Raw genomic sequence first — 14,968 nt, 5'->3', positions numbered from 1 at the left:
CTTATTCAGATATTAATTAGAAAGTTAAAAAGCCTAGATTTTTATTAACTTATTAGAAAAATGTTATGAAGTATCAGCAAAGCTGTAAATCATTAAATTTTACATATTAAAGGTAAAACTAATTTCTTAACTGTTGTGGAGAAGAAATGCGTGATGTTTAAATACCACTAAATAATTATACAACGAATACCTGACTTGTTTTTCTACCAGTTCTTCAACTGCCAAATCGAGTAAAAAGAAGTAAAATAAATGTTTTAAAAATTATTTCCTGAAGAGGAATGAACAGGGTGGGACTGTTCGCTAGGGCCTCTTCCGAAAGGCACAGTGGACTGAGGGTCCTCTTCAGCCAGGGAGGCAGAGACCTTCGAATTATTAAGGGAAGGACATCAAATAGAAAAGAGAGGAACAGACACAACCGTTTCACTTTTTTTTCCACCTAAATTCCTTAAGGAAAATTCAAACAGCAGACTTTTGTAAGATAATGCTAAGACTAAAACAAGACAGTGTATTCCTTTGAATTATAAAATGAAAGTCCCAAAGCTTGGAAAACCAAGAAAACCGAGAGTAAGACGGAGGGTGAAAAAGGAAGGAAGGAAAGAGAAAGGAGGAAGGGAGTGGGGGTTTATTACCCACTACTCAAAATAACCACTGAAACTATTTTAATATATTGGTATATTTCATTCTAGTGTTTGCTTCTGATCTATTAAGTATATATATTAAAGGACATGTGTTCTTTTTTTAACTTGGTTAATATATCCTTAACATTTTTCATATTATTAAAATATCTGTACATCAAGATTCACGACCATAAAGAATTTTACTATATAAGTGTGTCATAATTTATTTAACAATTCCATTTTATTTGAAATATTAGATTACTTATGATTTAAAATATATATAACAATATGTTGACGTGTATTGTATTAACATGTAGCATAAACTTCGTACACATTCCTAACATACCCTTGCATAAAGTACTAAAAATTAAGTTGCTGCAGAAAAGGGTAGGTGTAATATTGAGGCTTTATCACAGAAACATAGCACCAATTTATAATCCCACCAATAGTGAGAGTATGAGAGAGGCTACTTCCCTGATTATAAGATTTTTGAAAATTAAAAATGCTATGCCTAGCCGGGCATGGCTCAGCGGTTGACTATTGACCTAGGATCCAGGAGATGGAGGTTTGATTCCCAGTCAGGGCACATACCTGGGTTGTGGGCTTCATCCCCAGTCGGGAGCATTCAGGGGGCGGCCGATCAGTGACTCTCTCATCACTAATATTTCTCTCTCTCTCTCTCCCTTCCTTTCTCTGAAATCAATAAAGATATATATATATTTTAAATGCTGTAAATAATATCTCACTTTTTAATTAATAATCACATTCTTTTAAATAAAAGGGAAATATCAAACATTAACTGTCGATGACCCTTGGGATATTTACAATGCAGCACTATATGCTATGGCTCCTTATTCCTGAGATTATGGTTCTGACAGCTTCCCCCTCCTCACCTGTTTTGAATTTCCTCTTTACCTCTTCTAGTGAAAATAGTGCTCTAAAAATGCTCAGAGCTAAACTCAGTCATATTTAATACTTCTAAATCCAAGATGCCAATCCCTCATTTACAAAATACAGGCATATTTATTTGAGTGCCCCAAACTCATTCCCAAATGAATGCTGTGCCAAGGAAATCTCTCAGCCCACTCTGTGGAAGCCCTTTGAGTTAAGGCAAGTTCACCAACAGTGCAACATCAGCCCTTCCTACCTAGGAGTGAGCCCTTCCTCACTGAAGGAGTCACCAAGACCTTGAAAGGCAACTCAAAGTTCCCACTACTGTGGGTTGTGTTTACTAGAAAGATGTTAGTCCTAGCTCTGCATCTAGAAATCTCCAGTCTCCTCTTCCCCAGGCACCTGGTCCCATGAAGAGGGAGGCATGTTCTCTCTGTTCTCAGTGTCCCTTTCTGAAGTGGGTGTCAAGTCACAGCTGCCTCCTGACAGGCTTTGTTTACAGCAGGAGTCAGAAAAATGTACAGCCTGCTAGCTTCTCCCAGTCCCTGAGACTGGAATGCCTTCTCTGTTGGGTAAACAAGAGCAAGATAAATCTCCTCCTGCACAGAGCTCAGTATCATCCTCGCTGGGTAATTCATGGGAAAGGATATCATTTTGTTCAAACTAAAGGTTAATCAAGCATCCAATTACATGTACATGACAACACTTTTAGTTCTGGAAAGAGGAAAGATTTCCTTAGCAAAAAAGAAAGTAAATCTCTTCCAAATTAGGGAAGAAGGAAAAGGTAATTTAGAAGAAATTTATTTAAAACAATGGACAAGTGCTTACAAAGCTATGTTAACTGAAAAAGGCAAGAAAAATGTATTGCATAGCATGACTGCAGCAGTGTGGCATGCATATGATAAAGACAAAAGTAATAGTGGTTATCCTGCTGAGCACTCCCAATCCCCTGAGGTTAAAGCAGGCTGGGACCCCAGGCTGGAAGTAACTGCTGGTCAGACGACCCCACACAGGCATCCAGGGGTGCCCTCCGGATCAGAAGTCCTGGAGAGGAGCCAGCAGTCTGAACCAGAGAAGATGAAATGCACCAGCCCATCCTTGAACTTTACTTTGTAAAATTGACCCGTTTCTGCTTTAAAACTGTTATTCCCCACTGGGAAACACCTCCCCAAAACCCAGCCATTGAAACTGCCCAGCCCTTTGCGACCTAACTGCAAACCGAGCTATCCTCTCCCTCCAGCCTTGACTTGACTGTTAGAGGACCCAGGTCCCCAACTCAGCTGTCCCCACTCCCCAATAAAGTCCTGTCTTTCTGCGGGGGGGGGGGGGGGAGTAATAGTGGTTATTATATAAGGGTGGTGACGTGGTGATATACTATGTTGCTTTTATAATAATATGTAAAAGAGAGAAAAAGATTTTTTAAAAGAGTGAAAGTTTTATTCTAATGAACCAAGAAATAAGCTTGTGTTAATAGATGTCATTTGCATGCACACTCATGATCCTTAAGGTGAGCAAGTTCTTTTAGTTGTGTTACAATTCAATTCAACAAACATTTCCTGATTGTCTTTTAGATCTTGTGTTAGCTCTGGAAAATTCAGTTTATTTATTTGTTCAATGGAGAAAATAATTCTTTCCCCAAATTTTGTTTCTTTATTAACTTTATAGCATGCATGAAACACTTTAAACTGTCCAGAGCATATCTTACCTGGTTCCTAGCCTTCTGAACATGTTTAGTTCTCAATAAAACATTTTTAAAAGAAAAATGAAATTATAGTCTTCTATAGTGAATTAAGCATATATAGAGCTATGGTTCTCAAATTGTGTGCCCAGGTACCCTAAGGCACAACAGCAAATTCTGGGGGCACCATGGGATATTTATATTTAAACTTTTTCAGGGAATCACAGCATCACATGTTGGACACCACACAAACTACTACTGTTACGTTATTAGAAATTTCTTTTGGCCTAAAATCTCCATGAAGAATAAGACGTAGTGCTCCATAAACCAAGAAAGTTTGGAGCCCTGGGTAGGAAACCTCAGCTACAGGGCAGAAACAACAGAATAGAGACCCTCCTCTCTTGGAAATTTATATTTAAAACTTACAAAAGACATTTGTGTAGTAAAGGATTAACCTTGCCTAAAGAAAGGTTTGGTCCTTGCCCTCAGCCCCCTGGGAGGTAAACTCCAGGCCCGGAATGAAGAAATGGCCTAACCAGTGAGTCTCTTTGTTCCCCTGGGGTCTGTAGGCCATGCACTTAGCCTATGCTAACAATCTGATTTATGTTGGGGTTTTGGGTCATGTGGTACCAGCTTGACCTATGGAGGGGCTGGGGACTAAGATCAGCTATGTCTATCTCACTGACTTCTAATGAAACGCTGGACACTAATGCTAGCGAGCATCCATGGCTGGCAATATTCCACGCACACTGTCACACAGCATTGCTGGGAGAAATAAGCACCGCCCACACAACTGCCCTGGGAGAAGACAGCTGATGGCTTTATGCCTGGTCTCTCCTGGACCCTACGCTGTGTGTCTTTGCCTGTTGGGAATCTTAATCTGCGTTCTTTCACTGTAATAAACCATAACTGTAAGTTAACACTTTTGCTGAGTTCTGAAAGTCTTTCTAGAGAATTATTGGACCTGAGGGTATTCTTGGGAACTCCCTGAACTATAGCAGTGCAAAAACAGAAGTTCATTAACATTTTTAGGTTTTCATTTTTCTTGTTTTCCCAAGCGAAAAGATGACATTGAGAAGGTATGGTATTCACGAATGCAAAAATGGACAAATTTAATTTAAAAGGACAAGAAGAGAAAATGTATTACCTTGTTCTGGTCACACAAGAAGGTTGATTTCCTCTGACAATAGAAATAAGTAACTGACTTTTTTTGATATACAGATTGCTTGAAATCGGTTTTAACATTTGTTTGACAAAATCTAACGAGGATTAAATGATTCTGAAATTTTCCAGACTGACAGCTTAAGCAATTCAGTTGTATTTATTTTAGAATCATAGCAAATACATTTATCTATTTATCTCTTAACATACTGCTACCAAGTTGGAATGGGTGAACCCAGCTGCCTTTGGGGGCTGTTAAATGTCACAAGCTGCTTCTCAAACATTGTGGAATCAATAAAGCTCAAAATATTTCCCCAAATACTTTTCAAAAATTTATCCACATGCAAGTATATCAAAAGGATTTTTATTCACAAATTGCTAACTCATTTACATCATGTATTTTTCTTTGGAGCTGTTATTATGGACTTTATGAGAATGGTGCTTTATTCCATAATTATAAAATGGGAAAAGAACAAGACTGGGCAAATGGATATCTGTATCTTAATCATATTTTGTCACTGATTGTCTATTTGCCTGAACTTTTCTGGACCTCAGGTTTTACTTCTGTGAAGTGGGAAGATTGGACTGGATGACCTTACGGTTCATCTCAGCACTAAAATCATTTTCAATTTAACCAATAGATATTAATCTGACCTTGTGTGCATTATTGTGAAATGCATAGTGCTTACAAATGGTGACTATAACTCAATCCATGCCCTGAGGAATCTTGTAATTAAACAGAAGACTGATGCCTAGCTGTAATATCAGATAAGTTCTGATGGCCGTTATTATAAAACTATAAACTCAGGACCCTGGGAGTCGCAATGCGGGGGAGATCTCTACCTAAGGGGATCATAGAAAGTTTCATGGAGGGCCTGAAGACGAGTTAGAGTTTTACAGATGGAGGACGTGGTAAGGATAACAAATATTTCAGTAGGGGGTTTATAAGAGCAAACACATGACGGCAGAACATACATGGTGCTGAGTGGCAGCTGGCGGTCCTGGGTGTCTGATCCTATGCAGCGTGTAGAGAAAGGACAGGAGTTGAGGCAGAAAAGATAAGCAGACTAGGAATTGTTCAAGGGCTTCGTGCGGCATAGCTCTCTATTTTCCCTTCTTGATCCCATTTCTGCTTTTGTCCACCCTCTGGGCCCCTGAAGATTGACTCATTGGGGCACACATCAATAGTCTCAATTGCCCGCCTCGGGAGGACACTGGCAGGTGACCAGGCGGTTTTGGACTTTATTTTTCTGGCTCTCAGTTGGCAGGTCTCTCCATGTTGTCGGTGCCCCTTAGCCAAAGGCCATGGGTGCTGTCACCTCTGGGATCTGAGAGCTTCTTTGGACCAAAGGGAGGTATATGCTTTTCCTAGGGCTAATGTACAGAATACTACAAACTGGATTGCCCATGACCACCACAGATGTTATTGTCTTATAGTTCTGGAGGCTTGAAGTATGAAACCGAAGTGTGAGCAGGGCCATGCTCCCTCTGAAATCAGTGTGTGGGGGGGGGAATCTTCCTCATCTCTTCTAGGTTTTAGTGTTTGCTAGTGATCCTGGGCAGTTCTGGGCTTACAGAAGCACCACTCTAATCTTTGCCTCTGGCATCACATGGCTATCTTCTCTCTGTGTCTGTCTCTATGTCTCTTCTGATATCGACGTCAGTCATAATGGATTAAGGGCCTACCCTGCTCCAGTATGACCTTATATTAACTAACTACCTCTGCAATGATCCTACTTCCAAACAAGATAACATCCTGAAGTACTGGGGGACTAGGACTTCACATATATTTTTTGGGGGGGGTCACAATTCAGCTTGTAACAGCAGTTAAGGTTCCCCACAGTTGCTAACACCAGTGCGTTGCACCGTCTCTTATGCGAGTCCTAAACCCTGTCCACATCTTTGTGATTCGCCCCTTACTAAACTCTCTTAAACTACCCAGTATGTTTGTACCATATGTTTTCTTCAGAGATTCTGATTATGTAGATTGATTGCCTTGACGATTTGACCAGGTGTTTTGATTTATTTTGTTTTGTTTTAGATACTGGGATGTATTTAATAGGAGAGTAATGACCAGTTCTGGGTTTAAGAGCAATAGATATTGCGGAAAAGTAAAATATGCATTACAGGAAGGAGACACGGAAGGCAAGATATGAGATAGAAGCCTATTGTTGTGTTACGTGCTCCTGTTGAGATGTGACAGGGTCTGAAGTGGGTAGGGACCCCGAGGGCCTCCCGTATCCCAGAGTAAAATCCAAAATCTTCCTTAAGGTCTTTCCAAAGGTTCCCCCTTTTCTCATATCCCTGCCCCCACCTCCCCTCAGTCACTACACAGACTCTCACTGGCCCTTCACTGTTCCTGAAATGTCCCTACCATACTCTTCCTCCAGGGCCTGCTTCATGCTCCCTCTGCCTGGTGAGGTCCTGCGCCCTGTCATGTGCATCAACCCCTCACTTTCTCCTGGTTTCTGCTCAAAATGCCCCTTCATCTTAGAGACCTTCCTTAACCAACCTCCTCTATAAACTTCACTACCCGCATATGTCTTATCCCCAGTCATCTCTAGCCCTTTATTTTATTTTTCTCCCCAGATGACATGGTTTATTCATATATTTTTTATTTGTTAATTGTGTCCTCTCCCAAACCCTTAGATTTTAAGTTCCATGAGAACAGGGATGTTTCCTTACTTGTCTTTTATTCTGTCCCCAGTGGATAGAAATGTGCCTTGCACATAGTAGGTGTTCAATAAACACTTATTAAATGGTAGTCACCGTTAGAGATAGAAGCTGTGGAATATGGTCATTGATATAAGGTAGTCAAAAGGATGACATACAAGGAATTAAATATACCTCCAAGGTTTATTCTTCCTCCCCCTTAGGTAGACCTGATTTCACATAAGTAATTTTTATGCCTTTCTAAAACATGATTTTCTAACTCAGTTTAGTTATTTCTGCATTTTACATTTCAACAAAGTTTTTCTCTGTTTCAAATGTCTTGAAATACCCTAATGTTAGTCATAGAAATCAGTCATTCTTACGAGACCTGTGAGTAGGCTGTGACTCAAATACATTTCTAAGATGGTGCCTCTGATATGTATAGTTATTCTATTAACAGAGTCCACTGATTCCATTCTGCCTGTGGGTGGTGGCTGGGACTTCTACAGCTTTCCCCCCCTTTCCCTTAACTTCCTGTAACAGTCTTACTTGCCTATGGCTTATCAGTTGATGAAACACTTCCCTCTTTACGTAAAATAGTTAACTTAGAGAATTTGCCAATGTGTTTGACGTGATTCTCCATCTTGTCTGTGATGTATGATATTTGTTATTTAATTGCTTGCTTTCACTTTTGTGGTTGACTAAGAGATATTGTGAAATTACAACTCAACGGCACAGACTTTCCCACACCCAAGAAATTGTGCAGCCTGGTGCCAGCTTTTCTCAAAATGGGGTCTGTGGATGAAATTCTGCAGGCTATGGGGACACAACACGCTGACCTCTAATTGTTACAGTGAGTCATGCCTGGATCTGCAAAACCTCTCAGACCCTGTGCTTTAGAGAGCATTTATGTTATTATTTTAAAAACAATCCTTTTAAATTCATAGGGGAAATGCAGTAAGAAAATTAGGATCATTTTTAATGTTACCAGTGATAAGTAACTGTCAATGAACTTGACTCAAACACAATAACTATTGTCTTTGTTTCCCTCAGACCATAAGATAAATAAAGTATTTTAAAGTCTAGGTATAATGCTTACTTTTTATGTTCATTAAAATGCAGCAGTGGGAACTCAGAGTGTATAATCATTTGTTTTTTTATTTACAATACTCATTTTAAAGACTATTAAGTAAAAGTTAAAAATAGGAACATATAGAGAAATTCAGTTGTTTATTGAAAAAATATAATCAAGTTACCAAAAAGAAAAAAGTCAAATTATGGCATCTTCTTGGCTAAGGAGAATTATGACTGTTGGTTTTATGCCATTTTCCTATAAATCTAAAGCAGCCAGAATATTTTTGCTGAGATTAGCTTTGCAAAAATATTGTGCAGTGAACAATGTCTGTGTTGATGTTTCTTCTATTGTGTTTTGCTCATGGTATAAGTGCTGGAATCTTGTGTTGCTACTGGAAAGATAGTGTTGCCTACCATATTAACCTGGCAAGACCCAGAATTTTCCTTCATCATTCTTTCCATCAAAACCTACCATACTTATGTCCGATTCCTTCAGGCCTTTGTGCTACCCTCCAAATGACAAGGGGTAGATATTATCATTAATAATATCACATATATCTGTAGCACAATTTACAATGTGTTTTCACATGCATTATCTCGTGCCATTAGTCAACATTATTCCATAAGAATGTCTGATATACAGAAGTTGGCAATCTTTTCATCTTCAAAATTAGAGGGTTTACATGAATAATTTGAATGTATTCTATCTCTAAGGGTTATAATCCTAAAACACCATCACTAGCTAAACTGTAAATAATTACATTCTTCCATGTCCAGAATATATCAACAATTAAGACAATAAAATGTTACAAGGGACTTGTATCATGACTTTGACTCTCCCGAAGGCTATGAAACTAAACTTGGATCAAGTTCAATAAAAAGTACAACTTTTCAAAGTACATATCTACTTTTCTTGACATGTTAGATATTATAATTGAACATTTTCTCCTAGAGATTTAACAGTTCTCTATGTTTTTCAAATTTCAAAAACTGACAGTCAAGTTCTGCTTCAATAGCCATGTAAGTTTCTATTAGACTGACTCTCACTTATATAATGGCTCTAATACCCCTGCTCTCAGACCACACATGAAAATTAATTGGACATGGGTGTTAGGCCTAACAGTTAAAGCCTTAATCACCGGGCTTTTAAAGAAATCCTAGGAGAATATTTTTGTGACTTGAGCATAGGCAAATGTTTCTTAGATTATGAAAAACAATAACTATAAAAAAAAATTGTAAATTATCAATTTATCAAACTTAAAACTGCTCATCAAAAGATGTGTGCAAACCATCAAATTGAAGTCTGGAAGAAAATATTTTTAAAATATATATCTGATAATAAAAGACTGGTATTCAAGTTGTACGAATATCTTCCATGACTTGATAATAAGAAGGTCAAGCAATCCAATAAAAAATGGGCAAAGGATTTGAAGATAAATTTTTACAAAAGAAGGTATATGAGTGATAAATAAGCACAAGAAAAAGTGTGTACATCATTAGTTGTCAGGAGAATGCAGATTAAAACCTCAAGGGGATACCTCTACATAACCATCAGAATGTCTAGAATTAAAAAGATGGATAATACCAAATGTTGTGAGGAAGTTGAGCAGGTTGAATTCTCATACATAGTTCTTGGTATGTAGAAGGGTATAATTACTTCAGTAAAAAGTTTTAACAATTTGCTGTAAACTAGGTAGCATGTATTTACCCTATGACCCAGTAATTCTACAAGAATGATCATAGTTTAATTCATAAACAATTCTTTATGAAGAGGAGAGGAAAGTACTAACAAGGTATTATAGCCTGAATATTTGTGTCTCCCCCAAATTCGTATGTTGAAACCTGTTCCCCCAACATGATGGATTTGTCTAGAAGAAATAGTTTCACTAAAGCTGTAGGATAAAAACATGATTATGAAGTGTTCTGGAAAAGAGTGAGTAATTAGCCATATACTTGGCATTAAAATTCCTCCTTTACTTCCTTAGCAAGCAAAATATTGAATATATTATTGTGATTTAATGGACTAGGTTGTCTGACCTGATTTTCCAGAAAGAACACCCATATAAATATATTTCTCTTGCCTTAGATTTATTGGTTCCAAATGTAATTGAATCTGGTTTTTCTCCATTTATCCTAACTTTATTCATTTTCTTTCTTGACAAACTCATACTTTTCATTGCCTTCCCTTTTGCTTTAGTCCTGCTTCTACGCCATTCCAAATCATTTAAAAATGCCCAGTGGGGTTAAAAATTCCTTGGGAAATACCGAAGAAATCACAGAGAAGACATCATAGAGAAAGAGGTGAGATATAGTAAATAACATAGCCCCACCCTCACCTTAAGAACGAAGGAAGGAAGTGTCATTGAGACGTCCTTGAGAAAGTGACTGGAGAAGAGCAAAGCTGTCCAGAAACATGAGATCCTTGGAAGCACTGTGGAAAAAACACATAAAATTGTACTTCTTTTTAAAGCAATTAATTTGTTAATTTAATCAAGTTGGGTTGGAAAGACCAATCAAGTTAGTGGAAAGACCAAGGTGCTCTAGTGCCATATCTGTTATGAATTGGTTATGCGATTTAGACAAGTTGTTTAGCTTTCATGTCTTCATTTCACAAGTTTGAGTGAAAATGGGTTGAACAACGTGACCTCTAAGGTCTCACTGAGATCTAACACTTTGTGATTTCTTAGAGAAGAAAGAAATATGGCAATATAAATAATAAAAATAAATAAATGGAAATATTAGCCTATTACCTTTCTTTTGTAGATATAGAGTCCACTGAATAATCTTTCTTTCTTTTAAGTTTCTAAATTTTTAGATACCTTAATCATTTTTTAAAATTTCTTAGTTACTTTTACTGAGACATTTTATATTTCTTTTCTTTACTGACAGATAAATAAAACATATAACACACTAAGAAAAATCTTCAAAAACTAAAGATAAATGTCAAATTGAAAGTTCCCAATTCACTTTATTTCTAAGTTGTATTCATTGTTAAAGAACAAATCTTCACAGTCAAAACAAAAGAAAGAATTGAGGCAATGATTTTGATTCCTGTAAAGATAGTAGAGAAAAAGAGATTTCCATGAGAAATGTAACATTGTGTATAGAGAGACACATGCTCCTTCTGTTTAGGCCCACAAACCATGAGAGAATGTTCTGCCTTTTTAATTTACTAAACTTCTCTTCTCTTTTCCCAAAAGCCTGCAATTCTTTGAATACTAGTACCATTGAATATCTTAGCATATGTTTATTCACTATTTGTAGTTCTCCCATCATAATGTTTGACCATTTTTCTATTAATTGATTTTTATATATTAAAGGTATTAACCTGTTGTCTACTAGAGATATATTAACTTGTTTTGTAGATTAGCAATGCTATAATAGCCAATCACATTTTACTTTAGTCAACAATTGCTTCTTACAAACATCCATGGTTTTATTGGTGCCACACATCAGTTATCAGCTTGTAGGTCAGTGGTCATAGGAATTATCTTTGGAGGTCTCATATGCACTTTCTAATGAGTATAGTTTTCAAAGTCGTTTCCCGTTACTAACTTGGACCAGTAGGATTATAGCACAATGCTTTCCTTCTAATCCAGGGACTGGCGTCTATTGCTTCTGTAAAGCTGATGGCCCTTTTTCAAATAAACATTTTTATGTGTTATACATACCCTGTGTGTGCTTTCCAGCATGCAGGACCTTATCCTTCAAGAATCTGGAAGTATTAAAAGTGCCAGTATTTCAACAGGGACCTGAAAAAAGTAAAGAGAGGAACCATTTTGGGCATTAAAGGCAAAAAGATAGAGAGCTTGTCGTGACTTTATTTTATGACTAAAACAGTTCAATAAAATACAAGCATAGTTTTAGAGCTAGAATCCAAAAGGATACTTTGCTTAATTTTATGTTCTTGGAAAATGTATTTAGAGAAATCTAAAATGATCATTTAATTTATTGAGAGTTGCAATCCTAGGAGCAGAATCTGCATACCAAGAACAATTATTTTTTATAAAGAAGAAAAGACTGGGCAATAGTTTTTATATTATATTAAAGTTAAGAGTAAAGTATTTCCATAGTTTTACATGATGAACAATAAGCAGACAAAAGCTATAACTAAGAAGCAGATGAATTATAATAGACATTATTAAATTAACCAGCTGTTCATTCTAATATACAAGTGAATGTTGGAATAAATTAAGACTAAGTCACTGTATTATCCAAATTAGATCATGTATAATTCTTAACAGAATGGTTGATCATTTCCCTCTATTTCTTTTTTTTCTTACTTGAAGCATTATTAAGCACTGAACATTTATAAAAAATTCATTTGGAGTAGTAATATTACAAAACCCTACTTCATCATTCAGAATAAGAGTTTTACAATATTAATAATTCAAAAGTATTCTAGGAAATAATCTAATGAAGCAATTAAATGTGATCAATCTGTACACAGGATAGATAAAATTTGCCACTTAATTACATTTCTCTTCTCCTTCAGACAAAATTTTCAGAATTAGATTTTTTAAAAACCTTATACTTACATGAGTAGATGAAATAAAAATTCCTTCATCTGACTTCATATAATGTTTCCTAAAGAAATTTCCTTTATTCTGCAAAACTTCTCTGTTAACTAGAGTATGAATCTTCAAATAATGAGTTAGCAGCTAAATTTCAACAAATTTAAGTTAACATCTCATGTGATAAAACTAAATTCAAAAATTAAATTATCTTTGAGTAATAAGGAAAAATTATAATTTATGGATTCACTCCTATTTCTTATGACTACCTTAATGCCCAGGACATATAACATCTACAGATTTTTTACATTTCATTTTATATAATTCAGTGTCTTTGAAAATTCATCATATAATCACAGATTCACCACAATATTAAAAATAGTTTTTTGGAACAGAGTTTTCTCAAACTTTTTTTTTCCTGGGGAAGGTCTTGGTGACCTGGTCCACTGAAGGATGTATCAGAAACGGGCTCAGCGATGCTTATCTCGCTCACTCCAAATTAAATCACTTTTCTAGGTCATGGCTTCACAAACTTTTTGTTTTGAGATAACTTCTGAACAAAAATGTTGGAAATTTGGAACATTTAAAGGGCTCAAAACAAATCATCAAAATTTACAATAAATACATTCTGCATATAATAAGATCTCACAGATTTTAAGAAAAACATCTATATAGAAACAACATTATTTATTTGATGGCTTTCTGAACTCTGCCTTTGGAAAAAACTATTTACTGCTCTAGCTCTGTCATAGACTCATAAAGCAAATTCCTTGGCTATCCTTGTAAATACATTGTTTTTCTTTAATGCAAGTTGAACTTCTTTACAGCCAACCTTCTCTCTCTCTCTCTCTGGTCAAACCTGCTCATCTAAATGTTCACATTGTAATATTATGTATCTTCATTCCCCACAGAAATATTTTCCACAGTATAAAAATGTCCACAAAGCACTTTGAACTTCCCAGTGACACCGTGACCCACAGTGTGCCGTGGTTGAGAAACGCTCTCCTAAATCTAATCTGCTCATATGTCTATTTCCTTTTCTCCTGATTCATGCCTTTATACTCTATCTGAATTTCCTATTGTTCTATGTCATTTAATATTTTCCAGACACGCAGTGACTTTTGCTTCCTCTTTTTCTGTTGCTGTCGAGCTGTCGGCCTTTTTCACCCCTTTTCTAAATGCACTACCAACGACTGCTGCTCTTTGGACGAGCTCCAACTTTTGTAGTTGGTTCAGAATCGAGGCAGAGGAAACTTGAGAAATCCTTAAATTGGGGCTCCCAGGATGGGCGCAGAGAAACTTTGGGGCATGCTCTCCTTTCTAATTCTTGACATAGTCTAGAATCTAGATCATCCGCATGGCTCTGAAGGGAGTGCCATTTTGGGCTGGAAGATTTGGCAGATGTCCAAAACCACAGTGTTTAGGAGCCTCGAAAGTCATGAGCATGACTCATCATGACACTGAAACTGTTCCACTGTACAAATATCAATTTTCAGCAGGATCTGAGCTCCAATCCTTTCACTCAAGCAAGAGTAATAGTGTAACTTGCCTGCACCGCTTGTCTGGAATCACAGTGCGAACAGCTTGAGGTCTGGACAATGGCCAACCTTCAGCCTTCTGTTTTTACAGAATTGTGTCTGTGGACCCATATTTCCATTAGATTGGAGGATCCCAGGTGTTTGCTTAAGGAAGTCATTGAAATTCAATGCAAATCAAGGCCAGTTCTCCAGGAGAAAAAATCAGCAGTATTTTCTAGGCACAAGATTTTAAGACATGTTGTTTAGATGTTCAATACCTGGTTATAATCCAAGTAGTTAAAATAACTTTTAACTGTTTAAAATGAAAACCCTTTTGCAATTTGAAATAAGGAACATTTTGGTTGGGGTATATAATACAGTATATAAAGAAATATTTAAGTTCAGGAAAAATTTGTTTTTTCAATGGTGATATAATACATGATATCATTTCCCAGGGACTTGTTCAAGATGTAATTTTCCATTGAGAATTTAAAAGTGATATATTGCTATGTACAAAAATCAAGATGGGTTAATTGTAGAAAAATGTAATAAAAATCAACAAACAAATAGTATTAATTATTAAAATTTCTTTTCACTGTACATGGAGCTAGTCAGGTGCTACCTACAAAAGAAGATCTGAAAATTAAGAAACCAATAAGTTAAGGGACACATTGGAAAGTCAGACTAAATGAAAAGACTAAACAAGTAAATGACATCCTATATTAATGCAATATTGAATATTTACAACTTATATAGATATAACATTCATAGAGAAAAACCTATCACTTTCTATTAGCATCCTCATTTTGTGGATGGAAAAACCCAGGTCCTAAATTGGTAAGAGATTCACCTGCTGTCACACAG

The sequence above is a fragment of the Miniopterus natalensis genome, chromosome 5, assembly GCF_054644295.1.
Source record: "Miniopterus natalensis isolate mMinNat1 chromosome 5, mMinNat1.hap1, whole genome shotgun sequence".
NCBI lineage: Eukaryota > Metazoa > Chordata > Mammalia > Chiroptera > Miniopteridae > Miniopterus > Miniopterus natalensis.
This window is presented reverse-complemented; position numbering follows the sequence as displayed.